Raw genomic sequence first — 15,994 nt, forward strand, 5'->3', positions numbered from 1 at the left:
TGAACATTCTGAGAAAGTTAAAGACTCATCGGAAAGCAAAAAGAGCCAAGAAAGACAGGGAACTGAAGCCAGACCACCATACTATTGCATGAATTCGAATCTGAAAAAAGTAAAGCGCTAGGGAACGCTAAGTGACAGATTAGCTGTACAAGGAAACTACTGTATTCTGCGTTGCTCCAGTCGGCCAGAGAAGCGGATGTCGCCATTGGCCGGGCTTTATCAGTAAGGGAGCGCCGGAAAAGTGTTAGCTGGTTTCGTTTATCAGTAAGTCAGACTCTCTTAGCTGTGACAGTAGTTGATAAGTCATTTGAGCAGCGAGACACACGACAGCACCTCGGTGAGTAAAGTGCGGTCGCGAGTTCTACACGTGCGCTAAAATCTGATCCCTTAAAAAAAGTAGCTAGAGACGTGGAATTTTAGGAGTCTGATCGCTAACAGCAAGCGTTCGTACTCGTAGAGGCAGGGCAGAAATGTCAGATGCTTCAAGGACGTTTCACACTTGACAGAAAAACAGAACCTCAAAATACTCCAAAATGCGTTTCAGATGGTGGCATTCACGGTGTCGTTTGCTAATATCGGATGATAATCTATGCTCGCTGTATTCACTTATGTCATTGTCGTGGATTTTCTGTCAGTCTGCATTTGATTCTTCGTTTTGTTTTCATGACACACTGCGACAGTTGCACGAACACTTGGATACATTTCCTATACGCTTTCTTTCGCAAAAAGGACCGAAAAATAATTTAGGTTTTGCAATATCTGCACAAAGAATAAACATACATTGTGTATAAATGAGGACATGAACTGATGAAACAATTTTCATTGAATAAACTTTTTAGCAGTGAGGAAGTCACCTGTACTGAAGGGAAAAATTAGAGTTGTTTTTAACATTATTTGGTGTTTAGAAACAAAAGGAAAATACCATGAATAATGTAGAGAGGTTTTATGTATTGCCGCCTAAATATTATTTGGTATGTTCTCTAGCAAATAACTGTCGATGAATTGAAATGTTTGGACGACACTTTTCGTATTGTTTGACGTCTGAGCAGTTTATCATAAAAACCTTGTCAACAACATTGATTTGAATTTTGCTTTACTGTCAGTGAACTATATCATTACTAGTTCCTTAATTCTGATTTTGTATTCCGACTTTTTGTATCGCCGATGGTGTCTCAAATCTCACTTTAACCACTCGATACTAGCAAAAATTGAAGCCTGCGTTGTCTTCTCACCCAACTTCCTCACTCTTCTCTCTGCTAGCAGGCGCTGTGGGAAGTGACGTCAAGACGAAGCGTCACTCGATGCGACTGGTTCCATACTGGTTTCGTCACGCTTTGCAGTTTTACGCTGTTTGTCAAAGACTGACATTTTGAGCCCCTGGCTGCGTACAAAATATAGGTTGACTCTTACATATAGGATTACGGCAACCAGCCATTTTTACAATGCTATTTATTTATTTAAACAGTGCCGTTACCGGTTTCGAACCGACAGGTTAATCTTCAGACAGCTAGTTCACGTTGTACATTAGATTTCGCTGCTGCAAGATGATAAGCAGCCTGCACTGGAACATAATGGCGCGGATTCTTCATCATAAGTAACCGAAACATCTTCCCTTTAATAACAGTAATTTGTTACTTCACTTAAAATCGTTGTGAGGCACAATTATAGTTAAAAAGACGTTGTCTCACATCTTGTTTTGGCTGTAGTGCACCACCAAGCCAAGGAAATTTCGTCAGTTGGGGAAACAAAAGGCGAAATCTAATGTAAAACGTGAACTAGCTGTCTGAAGATGAGCCTGTCGGTTCGAACCCAGTAACGGCGCTGTTTAAATAAATAAATAGCACTGTGTAAGAGTCAACCTATATATTGCAGTTTTTCCGTTATAACTCGCAGCATGCCGTATCAAGGAAATGTCACACCGAAGATATATCACAAACAGGTCAGCCTTGGTATGATTTCTTCTAATTAAAAGTCAGTTAATGCATTATCGGTGACAAAGCCTTCATTGGATACAAATAAGAATCATATAGCATATAACATGACTGCACTACAGCGAAGTGTTGTAGTAGGTGAACTGGGAACTGTAAGCAGAGAGGTTTGCATCCTGACAGGGACTAACTTTTTTGTATCTCAGAGTTTTTAACACATTCTGGACTTTCTTATGACCCTAATTCAGCTATGTTTTGCAATACTCGATATTATTTAGAGATAATAGAGCACTCCTTCGGAACTGGGTGCGTTGTGCGTAAATGCAATTTTATACAACAGTTTTTACACGATAATTAATAAAAGGTAATAGCTAATTACAACAAATAACCATAACTGTAAGACTGGTATGATTGTTTTGTTTTTAGCTCAGAGGCAGCAACGAGAATCAAGAAGTTTGCACTATTGTTTCCTGTTGTTTACACTGCACACATGACTTTCTTGGCAGACGATTTATTGTTCACATCGATGTCCACAAGTATCCTCGATTTCTGTCTGATTAGAAAACTACGGATGAAATTACTTCCAGTCAAACAACGAGGAATGACATTTGTATTCTTGTTTAACACAAATATGTGGCCGTGCTTTCCGAATATGTCGTGTTTTCGAAGGGTGTGTTGAGACAGGAACCTAGGACTTCACCGTAAATTTCTTCGTGTGAAATGAGCAACAATGATTTTTGTATTCCTTGCTTGTCACAAATATTTGGCTATTTATTTCTGAATATGACCCGATTTCCGAGAGCGTCGTTAGGAAGGAACCTGAGAGCACAGCTTATATTGCCGCGAGTGAAATATTTAGCTATTGTTTCTACGATGCTTCTTTTGGCGAGGGAAGATGTCTTTGCCGGTGCTATTCTCCTTTTCTCGTCTGCCATGCATTACTTTCCATCTAGTCTCGGAAAATTACGTCACTTAGCCCACTATGTGGCTCCCAGTTTTGATTTCAAATTTGTCTCTCATCTCTTTTCAGCTACCATACTTATTTAGCGACATTCGATTATATACTCGATAGGGGTTTAGTCAAGTATAAGCACGTAACAACTAAATAGATTTCGTTTCCTACATGAGTGACACATACACGTAACATTTTGATTATACAACACAATAAACAATATTAAAAGTTGAGTTGGGAAATCAGAACAGCAAACAGTATTAGCCAAGATGTAGTACCATACCTAAGCCGCGAGGGGTAGCCTTGTCACGCTTCGCGCGCATCCCCCGGTCGGAGTTTCGAGTCTTCCCTCGGGCATCGGTGTGTGTGTGTTGTCCTTAGCGTAAGTTATTTTAAGCTAGATTAAGTAGTCGATGGCCTCAGCAGTATGGTCCCATAGGAACTTACCATAAATTTCATACCCAAGTAAAGAACGTTATCAGTCACTGTCACATTAGTTTTGCACATTGGTGTTATAATGGCTGGACTAAACACGTTTTAAAAAAATGCTTCCAAACGTGAGCTGTTTTTAGTTACATTAATACAACTGTTAAAGTAGTGATGTAAGTAATTTTCACAGCAGCACATCAGACAGAGACTGCATTCTTAACTGAGCTCAGTCAGGGGTAATTTTCCATCCTGGGGATTTGCTGCGTAGCTAAAAGCGCAAAATAAAGCCTTTTCTGATGCAGTTCACTTTACAGTTTTACTAAATCTTTTCGGATAATCCACAAGAGCCCAACACAGCACTCACAACAAGGAAGACTAAGAGATACAACATCTGAGACAAATTAATACTGACCACTGCCGTCATAGCCATGATCTTATTTACATTCTTTCAGCAATTAATATATTTATTATTTTGTTTAAAAATTGTTATTACAATGGGAGTTCAACAAGTAATGCGACACACTTTCTTCTCGGCCAATTTAGGGTGAAAAGATGCGAAATTTGCTGTGGGACATCGTGGAATTATCCCACTTCAACTCCTATAGTTTCATGAAGTCCTGACAGATGGCAGTGCTATACATTACCTTCAAAATGGCGTCTCTAACGAGGTGCGTTCCAAGCAGAAAGCTGTCATTGAATTTCTTTTGGCGGGAAACCAGAGCATCCAGACATTCATGAGTGCTTGCAGACTGCCTACGGAGACCTCGCAGTGAACAAAAGCATTTTGGGACGTTGGGTGAGGCGTCTGCCATCATCACAACCAGGTTGGGCAAACCTGTCCGAACTCCTATGTGCCGCCAGCTACACACAGCCTTGACTCCTGCAATATTAGAATGTGCGATCACTCTTATTCGGGCCCATCACGCCTGGATCTCTACCCATCCTACCTTTTACAAATCCCTTCAAATCCTAGAACGCCATGCACTCCACCTCGCCAATCGCATCCGCCTTCCCTCCCCCACATGGACCTGTAGGACCTCATTCCATTCTCATACCTCCTCCTTTTCCTTGAACGGATATGGATCCTCTACACCTCCCGTAAACTTGATCCCCCTCACCCACTTGTCTCTCCCATCCTCTCCCACCCCCATCCGCTGTCATGCCTGTATTCCCTCGTCCCACCTGCTCTCCATCTCTCCACTCTCCACAGCCTCGCCCAAGGTGGTTTGCGCCAACTCCTCCTCCCTGATGATGCCCACATCTCCTCCATCTACCCCTCCTACCAACTTTGATCCTCCCAGTCCACCCCCTGTGTCTTTTCCCAAGGGCACCCTCTCTCCTTTCTCTCCCTCCTCACTTCTTCCCTCCCTTCTCTCCCCTGGGCTTCCCCTACCCCCTACCTTCTTTCCTCCCCCTCTCATCAACCTCTGCCACTGGAATCTACACCCTACCGTCTCCCTCCTCCCCTGCTTTTTCCCCTTTGGCAGGTCCCCAGACTCGTACACGTACAGTGAACTTTCGCGCGCCGGAGATCATCACCATCGGTTTTTTTAATGTGTGTGCCATCGTGTTAGTGCCTTAGTGTTTCACTGCCCACGCTCCATCGTTCACGTGTGTCTTTCGCCTACATTCGTGTACCAGTGCTAACCATTTTTTATTTTACTACGCCTGTGAACGGCTCCGTGTTTTTTACTCAGTGTGTCTACTGTTTTCTGTCCATCATTTTGTTTTGTTTTTTGTATGTCTTCCTGTTTCTACTTGTATTATCTGTGGCTGAAGAGCGGCGTAGTATTGCTGCTGTCGGCCTACCTTGTCAAGGTGTTAAAATTACAATAAAGAAAAAAAAACTCTTAATCTAGGTACAAACAAAAGTCTTCTTCATGACAACGAAGTCCTCACATAAATCTGCACACCCTAGAGGAGCACACAAAACTTGAATGGATTGTTCTTCCTCATACACCCTACAGCCCGAACCTCTCCCCTTCCGACTTCCCCTTTTTTTCCCAATGGAGGATGGATTTCGGAAGAAGCAATACGTGGACGCTTACTCCATTGTCGACCAGCGGAGTGGTGCTATGCGGGCTTACAGGCTCTCCAGTAAGGTGCCTTAAGGTCGTGGTTGTAGGTGGTAAGTTCGTATGGGACCAAACTACTGAGGTCAGCGGACACTACGCGCGGCTACCCCTCGCAGCCCATAAGGTCGTCGCGTTGCATAGAGATTATGTGAAAAGAACGTAGAATTTTGTAACCAAAAGAGTGGGTTATAATATCGTGCATTGGAATTATAAATAAAATCAATCTGCTTTCAGAAAAAAGATTTGCTGCGTTACTTATTGAACCCACCTCGTACATTTAGTTTTATCTACTCAAACAATTATTACAGACTTATTGTGACAGTTTTTTAATAATTACTAGTAAATTTGTGAACATTCGATTGTTTTGCAAATATGACCTCCCTGCTATCGTGGCGGATACATATGGCGGGCGCCATGGATTTTAACACCTACTCCGAACTTTACTTTTGTTTCCTTCACTGCTTGCTCAATATAGAGATTGAATAGCATCGGAGAGAGGCTACAACCCTGTCTCACTCTCTTCCCAACCACTGCTTCCCTTTCATGTCCCTCGACTCTTATAACTGCCATCTGCTATCTGTACAAATTGTAAATAGCCTTTCGCTCCCTGTATTTGACCCCTGACACCTTCAGAATTTGAAAGACAGCATACCAGTCAACATTGTCAAAAGCTTTCTGTAAGTCTACAGATGCTAGTAATGTAGGTTTGCCTTTCATTAATCTATTTTCTAAGATAAGTCGTAGGGTCAGTAAAGGTAGCTCAAGATATATTCAGCGCCCCCTCCTTGAGGTTTTTATGTATCCGCCACTGCCCTGCTACAAATATGCATCCTTTCTCATGCGACTTACATGTTGTCGCTCTCTTATGACATTTATTACCTATCTTGAGGTTTATTAAATACATTTCTCAATCAACGTTTGTTTGGTCCTGAATCAAATGCTTTTGGTAATCTGCTTGACTGCCATGCCCATGGTTTTCAGCATGTCATGTGAGAAGAGCGAAAGTTGGGTTTCACATGGCCGATGTTCTCGAAATCAAAGATATTTTCATGGATAATGTTATTCTGCTCAAGATACCTCATTATACTTGAGTTAAGAATATATTCTAGTATTCTACAACGGATGGGTGTCAGTGGGAGTGGCCGACAGTTCTGTGGATCATTTCTGTCACCCTTCTTACAGACTCGTATGACCTGTACTTTTTTCCAGTGACTGGGCACAGATTTTGTTCAAGGGATATACGGTGTTTTATGGTTAAAATGGGAGCTAATTCACCTGAAAATTCTGTATGGAATTTGACAGAGATCCCATCATACTTGTGAGCTATGTTGAGTGTTAGCTGTTTCTCATTTCCACTGACGCTAATATCTATATCATTTACCTTTGCAGTGGTGGAAGAAGTGAGCTAGGATGTTCCTCCTGTACCTCGCATAGTAAATGAGCAGAACCCAAAAATGACAAGATACAAGATCATAATACGTGGGTGAATCAGGTTCTTCATTACGCATTTATTTCGTATGATCCAAGAAACGACAAGATACAGGATCATAATACGTGGGTGAAACTGGTTCTTCATTACACATTCATATAGTGTAGTACATTACAAGCTGTCTAAGACGGTTACATTTCAGTATTACTTGCTGCCTTTGTTACTTTTCTATTTCATTTAAATTGTCTTTCACAGTTTAATAAGACATACGCTGTATCCACTTAAGATAGTTCTGTAATGCCTGTGAGGTAATTTATGATAGAGTTATAACCCCCCCCCCCCCGAAATCGTATACTGTTTTGGGTTCTCATTTTGGTGTTCTTTCTAGCTACCGACGTTCACTTTATCTACATCTTCATCTACATTTATACTCCGCAAGCCACCCAACGGTGTGTGGCGGAGGGCACTTTACGTGCCACTGTCATTACCTCCCTTTCCTGTTCCAGTCGCGTATGGTTCGCGGGAAGAACGACTGTCTGAAAGCCTCCGTGCGCGCTCTAATCTCTCTAATTTTACATTCGTGATCTCCTCGGGAGGTATAAGTAGGGGGAAGCAATATATTCGATACCTCATCCAGAAACGCACCCTCTCGAAACCTGGCGAGCAAGCTACACCGCGATGCAGAGCGCCTCTCTTGCAGAGTCTGCCACTTGAGTTTGTTAAACATCTCCGTAACGCTATCACGGTTACCAAATAACCCTGTGACGAAAAGCGCCGCTCTTCTTTGGATCTTCTCTATCTCCTCCGTCAACCCGATCTGGTACGGATCCCACACTGATGAGCAATACTCAAGTATAGGTCGAATGAGTGTTTTGTAAGCCACCTCCTTTGTTGATGGACTACATTTTCTAAGGACTCTCCCAATAAATCTCAACCTGGTACCTGCCTTACCAACAATTAATTTTGTATGATCATTCCACTTCAAATCGTTCCGCACGCATATTCCCAGATATTTTACAGAAGTAACTGCTACCAGTGTTTGTTCCGCTATCATATAATCATACAATAAAGGATCCTTCTTTCTATGTATTCGCAATACATTACATTTGTCTATGTTAAGGGTCCGTTGCCACTCCCTGCACCAAGTGCCTATCCGCTGCAGATCTTCCTGCATTTCGCTACAATTTTCTAATGCTGCAACTTCTCTGTATACTACAGCATCATCCGCGAAAAGCCGCATGGAACTTCCGACACTATCTACTAGGTCATTTATATATATTGTAAAAGCAATGGTCTCATAACACTCCCCTGTGGCACACCAGAGGTTACTTTAACGTCTGTAAACGTCTCTCCATTGATAACAACATGCTGTGTTCTGTTTGCTGTCTTGTGTATAGAGATGTTTATAGTATCATAGTGTTTATTTTTCCTTATACACACTATTGTTTCACTGGACTCGCATTCTGGAGGACGACGGTTCAATCCCACGTCCGGCCATCCCGATTTAGGTTTTCTGTGATTTCCCTAAATCGCTCCAGGCAAATGCCTGGATGGTTCCTTCGAAAGGGCACGGCCGACTTCCTTCCCCGTCCTTCCCTAATCCGATGAGACCGATGACCTCGCTGTTTGGTATCCTTCCCCAAACAATCCATCCCAACACCATTGTTTGGAAAATATATTCACATGGGGCAACTGTAATACCTATCTCCGTAAGTAACTCAGCGCAGTGAGACCACTTATTCGCTTTCACTGGCTCCTAAAAGCCCTTTTCGTGACTTGACAATTTTTCTTAAGTTCTGGCAGTTTGAGCCCCAGACAATTGTAACTTACCTATTGAATGTGCATAATAAGTTACTCTGAGGCAAGTTCTGGTTCTAGTACGCTAGAGCATAGCATGCAGATGTAATTTATTTTGTTCTCCTTGTAATACAATCTCTCCGCTTCAGTTGCTCAGTTGCCGTCTATATCCAACCTTAAAAATTTGTGTTAGTTACACATCTTACCGAGCCACCATTTAATACCGACATTACTTTTGTTAATACTGAAGGTCATACTCTTCGGTATTTTTATATTAAGTGTTACCTTATTCTCCTCTTATCATTTGTGCACATTTTTAGCATATTAGCTTTGCACAGAAATAACACTTGTGAGTTATTATACTGCTGTGTCAGCAAACCGAAATTTGTGTCTTTGCACGACACTTGCTCATTCATGTAGATCAAAAACCGAATTCGGTACATTCCTGTAAGGATCTTATGCTGAAGTGTTTAGCGCTCATTTATTAGATGTTACGCTGTGTACTAGAGATCTTTATTGATCTGTGAAATTTCCACCCTATGTAAGTGATTAATGAGATATGACTGGAACCACCTGTTTACTACTCCTCTTAATCTGTTCAAAAATGGTTGTTCAAATGCTCTGAGCACTATGGGACTTAACATCAGGAGGTCATCAGTCCTCTAGAACTTAAACTACTTAAACCTAATTAACCTAAGGACAAGACACACATCCATGCCCGAGGCAGGATTCGAACCTGCGACCGCAGCAGTCACGCGGTTCCGGACTGTAGCGCTTAGAACCGCTCGGCCACTATGGCCGGCTCTTAATCTATTTTATGGGGAAGTATTGTGTAGGATACCGTATCGAACGCCTTCCGCAAATCTAAAAACGTTTCCTGTTACAAAAACTCCTCCATCCGAGGTCCGCATTAAGATTTTAGAAAATTCTGCAGTTGCTGATGCTATTCTACGGTGTAGTCTGAATCCGAATTGCAATTCTGTGTATAGCCAGAAGGAAAATGCAGAGAGTTCTCCTGTCTATACCCTGTGAAAATACGTATATGGTGAAGGTACAAATGGCTCTGAGCGCTATGGGACTTAACATCTGCCGTGCGGGATTAGCCGAGTGGTCTGAGGCGTAGCATTCATGGACTGTGCGGCTGGTCCCGGCGGGGGTTCGAGTCCTCCCTCGGGCATGGGTGTGTGTGTTTGCCCTTAGGATAATTTGGTTAAGTAGGATGTAAGCTTAGGGACTGATGACCCTAGCAGTTAAGTCCCATAAGATTTCACACACATTTTTGAACTTAACATCTGAGGTCATCAGTGCCCTAGAACTTAGAACTACACTACTGGCCATTAAAATTGCTACACCACGAAGATGACGTGCTACAGATGCGAAATTTAACCCACAGGAAGAAGATGCTGTGATGTGCAAGTGATTAGCTTTTCAGAGCATTGACACAGGGTTGGCGCCGGTGGCGACACCTAGAACGTGCTCACATGAGGAAAGTTTCCAACCGATTTCTCATTCACAAACAGCAGCTGACCGGCGTTGCCTGGTGAAACGTTGAGGTGATGCCTCGTGTAAGGAGGACAAATGAGTACCATCACATTTCCAACTTTGATAAAGGGCGGATTGTAGCCTATCGCGATTGCGGTTTATCGTGTCGCGACATTGCTGCTTGCGTTGCTTGAGATCCATTGACTGTTAAGCAGAATATGGAAGCGGTGGGTTCAGGAGGGTAATACGGAACGCCGTGCTGGATCCCAACGGCCTCGTGTCACTAGCAGTCGAGATGACAGGCATCTCATCCGCATGGCTGTAACGGATCGTGCAGCCACGTCTCGATCCCTGAGTCAACAGATGGGGACGGACGTTTGCAAGACAACAACCATCTGCACGAACAGTTCGACGACGTTTGCAGCAGCATGCACTATCGGCTCGGAGACTTTGGCTGCGGTTACTCTTGACGCTGCATCACAGGCAAGAGCGCCAGCGATGGTGTATTCAACGACGAACCTGGGTGCACGAATGGCAAAACGTCATTTTTTCGGATGAATCCAGGTTCTGTTTACAGCATTATGATGGTCGCATCCGTGTTTGGCGACATCGTGGTGAACGCACATTGGAAGCGGGATTCGTCATCGCCATACTTGCGTATCACCCGGCGTGACGGTATGGGGTGCCATTGGTTACACGTCTCGGTCACCTCTTGTTCGCATTGACGGCACTTTGAACAGTGGACGTTACATTTCAGATGTGTTACGACCCGTGGTTCTACGCTTCATTCGATCCCTGAGAAACCCAACATTTCAGCAGGATAATGCACGACCGCATGTTGCAGGTCCTGTACTGGTCTCTCTGGATATAGAAAATGTTCGACCGCTGCCCTGACCAGCATATTCTCCAGATCTCTCACCAATTGAAAACGTCTGGTCAATGGTGGCCGAGCAACTGGCTCGTCACAATACGCCACTCACTACTCTTGATGAACTGTCGTATCGTGTTGAAGCTGCATGGGCAGCTGTACCTGTACACGCCATCGAAGCTCTGTTTGACTCAATGCCCAGGTGTATCAAGGCCGTTATTACAGCCAGAGGTGGTGTTCTGGGTACTGATATCTCAGGATCTATGCACCCAACTTGCGTGAAAATGTAATCACATGTCAGTTCTAGTATAATATATTTGTCCATTGAATACCAGTTTATCATCTGCATTGCTTCTTGGTGTAGCAATTTTAATGGCCAGTGGTGTAGTATTGGGGTGCGGCAGTCTTCGGTTGGCACAACTTTCTGAGTTGGGCAGAATCGTAGGTTTGGCGCTGTTTATTCTTCGCTGTTTGTTCTTGGTACGAAGGACGTTCATAGGTCCAGTGGCTGTTTGCACAAAAAGACACAGTTTAGTGATCTATCATCGCTGTCCTTTAAAATGAATGGGAATGACGGTCTAACGGAACTGAAATGATGGTAGGCTGAAAGTAATTTGGAGCCCGCGCGTCGGAGACTGCGTGGGACTGCCAGGGAGCGCACCCTGTTGCCATCTATTGGCGAAACCGGGAATACAGCGCGAACTAACACCAGCGGGAACTAGCGGAAAGGTACCAACACGCTATCTGTCAGACAATGCACTAAGCTCTCGGACTCAAATGTATTCTTTTTCTTGTTAATTATAAGTTATTACTGTATAATTTAATGTTGTTAAGTGCTAGTAGTAAATCATTATGACTGGTATTAACTCCAGGCTAATAAATATAAAATTTCTTAAACACTAAATGATTTCGATAAAAATTTGGTAGGGGAAGGCCCCCACTCTTGGTGATACGAGCGTCGCTCGTGGTAGCTGGAGAGACAGGGTTCGAACAATAGAATGGCCTGCGTAGTGTTGACGTGATCGGACGTGTGTAACTGTGCTCACGAAAAAGTGATTGTGCAACGGCGAATATCGTCGCCGTTTGTGGAATAAAACGCGACGAATGGTTATCGAAGTCGTCTCTATGCCACTGGGGCTGATTGTAAGAGTTCCTGCTCCCAGATTTTATGGCGAACGTGCAGTAGACTACACGAGTGCTACGGCTCGTGGTTCCAGCCGCCATTAAGAGTATGAGGCGTGAAGAGTTGCGTTATCCACATACATCTCACCACCAGCACCGGCACGTCTGCCCAAGGCAAGACTGTAATTGTTAATTCGAACTTTATAGAAATGTAAAAGGAGAATACCAGTTACAGAGGACAGAATACAGTTATGAGTAAAATTACGACGCATGTTCATTGTAAAGTGTAGTAACCTCAAACATAGTATAGTGAAATCAGACTGAGGCCACCATCGCCTCTTTCATTTACAATTCTTTTTGTTTTAGAATACTTTGGCGTGTAAGAATGTTGAGAAGAGCAATGGTCACACCAGAATGAGTCGCCATTTTATAGTTAACTAAAATTTTTCTGAGTAACTTTTTAAGTAACGTCACTTAAGTAGTTCTATATCAATTGTTCAAAGAGTAATATCCAAAATCATTATATAAAGTTGAAGGATAGAATTTTGTTAACCCAAGTTGCATAAATAGCCTTGATAGTAATTACCAAGTCAACACACAGAAATTGAAAGAGTATTTGCTTTGTTGAATCACCTTGAATGATCAGTAATAGTAATATTCAAAATTAAGTTTAAATTCAACTCAAGCCGTTTCACTTTGAAACGAGCCAAAAAATTGATTTATTCTTTTGCTCCTTCAGAGCTGGCGACCGTAGTTAACTATTTTCAGGAGGATTCGACGGTAAGTCTGCTGCTCTCGTCGTGCTGATAGGATTATCCACTGCTGCTAGCAGTGATGATTGGATACATAAGCTCACTACCAAGTTAAGTGGGTCAAGTAGGCAGTGTTACCGTGTGAACTATAGGGCACTGTAGGCCGTGGATCGAACCCGTTCAATCATCACAGCTCTTTGGGAAATAGTCCGATTAGGAGTGTGCTTTAATCATTAGGTAAATACTGGCGAGTAACGGTCAAAATGTACACGCAAGTGAATTTAATAGCTTAGTAAGGTCCAAGTAGCACATAGTTAATGTTGTGCAATGGCGAGGGTAGGAGCGGAGTAAAAGTGAACTGAGCGTGTGGCAGGTGTGCTGTATTCAAAAATTAACGACTTGAATTCACTAATACCTCTTACCATTAGGGCTGAGTTATTTGCTGTTAAAATACGTAGCAGTAAGCGCAAAGGCGTGACAGCTACAAGTCCATATTGGTGATATACATACGGAATTAGGAAGCGGGTCATTCCGTCAGAGGAGGGGGTTAAAACAACTGAGTCAGTTGACAACATACCCGATTTACTGACGGAAGGATTCGGCGGTTCGGTCGCAACGGGTATTGCATATTTGCTATGGAACGACATTACAATACCATGCAGAAAGAATTTAAGGATTTAGTTGACAATGAAAGACGAAAAATTACAATTATCGACAGACGGTATTCACTGTTCTGTACATCAAGAAAGCACTTTGTGCTAAATTTGCAGTCGTGGAGAACTTGAAGAAATTGGTGGTACGAATAGTAAAATTTATCTAGTCGCACACATTATTCCATTGCCAGTTGCAATAGTTTTCAATGGAAGGAAGAGTAAGGAAACTTCATATATTACTGCCAAGTACGTTGATTAAGTCAATTTTTCTTTTTGAAACTCGCTATTGTTGAACTTATGAAGGAAAAAGGAGTGCAGAAACCGGAATTAGAACATCATTCAAAATGGATTGCAGGCTATGCATGTTAAATGAACTTGACTGCACATTGCCCACAGTAAGAAATTGTAAGGTAACTTCATTCTGATTTGATGGGGATGCATTTAAAAGAGGACACATAACTATCAAAGACAGTCCATTTTCTAAGCTCAATGGCTTTAAAGAAAACGCAAGGTTTGAAGAATTCATTAAGGCCTTGAAATAATTACAAGAATAGTTTCATAAAGGTTTTGAGGACACTGTCAATATTACATCTGTTTTTGAGCTGTTTTCGCAGTTTCAGTTGAAAGTCTCTCTTTCCCCTCTGCAGATGTAACTGATTGACCTGCAACGTAATTCAGGTTTTAATGACAAATGAATTCCCAGGCCTCCATAATAATTCGATTGATATATTTATGTGAAAGACGTTCTTTCGATTATTAAATTAAGTAAGTCACGACTGCGTCGGAACTTCAGTGCCAAACTCTGAATTTTTTTTTCATGTCCGATTACCAACAGTCTGTACCAGATAAAAAATATACACTGAAGAGCCAAAGAAACTGGTACACCTGCCTAATATCGTGTAGGGCGAGCACACAGAAGTGCCGCAACAGGACGTGGCATGGACTCGACTAATGCCTGAAGTAGTGCTGGAGAGAACTCACTCGATGAATCCTGCAGGGCTGTCCGTAAATCGGCGAGAGTACGAGCGGTGGAGATCTCTTCTATCACGTTGCAAGGCAGTGCCCAGTAGTGTTCATGTCTGGGGAGTTTGGTGGCCAAGGGACGTATTCCAACTCAAGAAGAGCGCTCCTGGAGCAACTCTGCAGCAATTCTGAACGTGCGTAGTGTCGCATTGTCCTGCTGGAATTGCCCAAGTCCATTGGAATGCACAATGGACATGAACAGATGCAGGTGATCAGACAGGATGCTTATGTACATGTCACCTGTTAGAGAGCCGGCCGGTGTGGCCGAGCGGTTCTAGGCGCTTCAGTCCAGAGCCGCACTGCTGCAACGGTCGCAGGTTCGAATCCTGCCTCGGGCATGGGTGTGTGTGATGTCCTTCGGTTAGTTAAGTTTAAGTAGTTCTAGGGGACTGATGACCTCAGATGTTAAATCCCATAGTGCTCAGAGCCATTTGAACCAGCCTGTCAGAATCGTATCTAGACGTATCAGGGGTCCCATACCAATCCATCTGCACACGCCCTGTACTGGTCCGTGACTGGCAGTACCCAAGATCGATTGACAACAACAAGGGATCGTACTGTACCAACGTCTCTATGCCGTTATTGCAGAGTATCCTGTTGCGCAAAGTACTTAAGCCACCAGTCGACCACCGCACCTTTAATTGGGTACAGTTTCTTATTTTTAAATAGTTGTTAAGACTGCAGAACGCTATCTAATTGCAGAAGATTTCAGTTGGAGAGAGCCTCTGATGACGACAAGAATCTACCCCGTGCCGCAATCACACTGACAATGAGCTAATCGAGAACGAAGTCAGCCTTAGTACAATTAATATTGCGGCCACCTCAACCGCTGACCACGCAAACAGCCTGTCTGCCAAATAATGGGAACAACACCCTGCCTAGACATGACGCCGAAATCGTACCAAGCCACGATAGAACTACGAATAATCACTTAACAATATTCACACACCAATGATTACTGAAGTTAAGCAGTAGTGAATAAATGGGCCGAATTTTAATGAATCACTCTCGTTGTCTACGATACTGATCTCGTCAGGGCAACAAATTACTTTAATTTCAGTACCTGATTATCTTGCGTGATGATAAATGCGATATCCAACTAGCAATTGTTATCTTTCGCAACGAGCTTTTCACAACGCAGTATGTACTCTCTGACATAAACTCGGAACTATTTTATTAATTGTACTAAAATACCGGTCTGTCTACCGTCTTGAAATGATTATTCTGTTTATGGAAACTTCCATCACTAGGAATTAAAACTTTTTAATTCTCCCTTAAATATTTTTCCAACTCGACGCAGCGATAATATATAAGTGATGAGACTTCGCATGCGTCACAGAATAACGAATCTTTGTTAGTAGCAAAATATTTGGCCTTTCCGTAAATAATTCAATTACTTCAATTAAACTTATTCATCATTTAGGAAGTTTTTTCCCTTAATTGAAATCTTTTCTTTAATATTGAGAAGATCTACTTTCAGTAGA

At 42.7% G+C, this 15,994-nt stretch overlaps 1 protein-coding gene across 2 annotated transcripts in view; it reads left to right on the forward strand.

Annotated features, from left to right (window-relative positions):
- The first annotated feature begins 257 nt into the window (after window positions 1–257).
- The window catches only part of LOC126417061 (caspase-6-like), a 193,710-nt gene continuing 177,973 nt past the window's right edge, over window positions 258–15,994 (forward strand). Inside the window, exon 1 of one of the 2 annotated variants that reach the window (XM_050084957.1) lies at window positions 258–337. The gene's annotated coding sequence lies outside the window, so the exon portion shown is untranslated. The remainder of the gene's footprint in view (window positions 338–15,994) is intronic. The other variant, XM_050084966.1, reaches the window with a different exon arrangement.

The sequence above is a fragment of the Schistocerca serialis genome, chromosome 1 (assembly GCF_023864345.2).
Source record: "Schistocerca serialis cubense isolate TAMUIC-IGC-003099 chromosome 1, iqSchSeri2.2, whole genome shotgun sequence".
NCBI lineage: Eukaryota > Metazoa > Arthropoda > Insecta > Orthoptera > Acrididae > Schistocerca > Schistocerca serialis.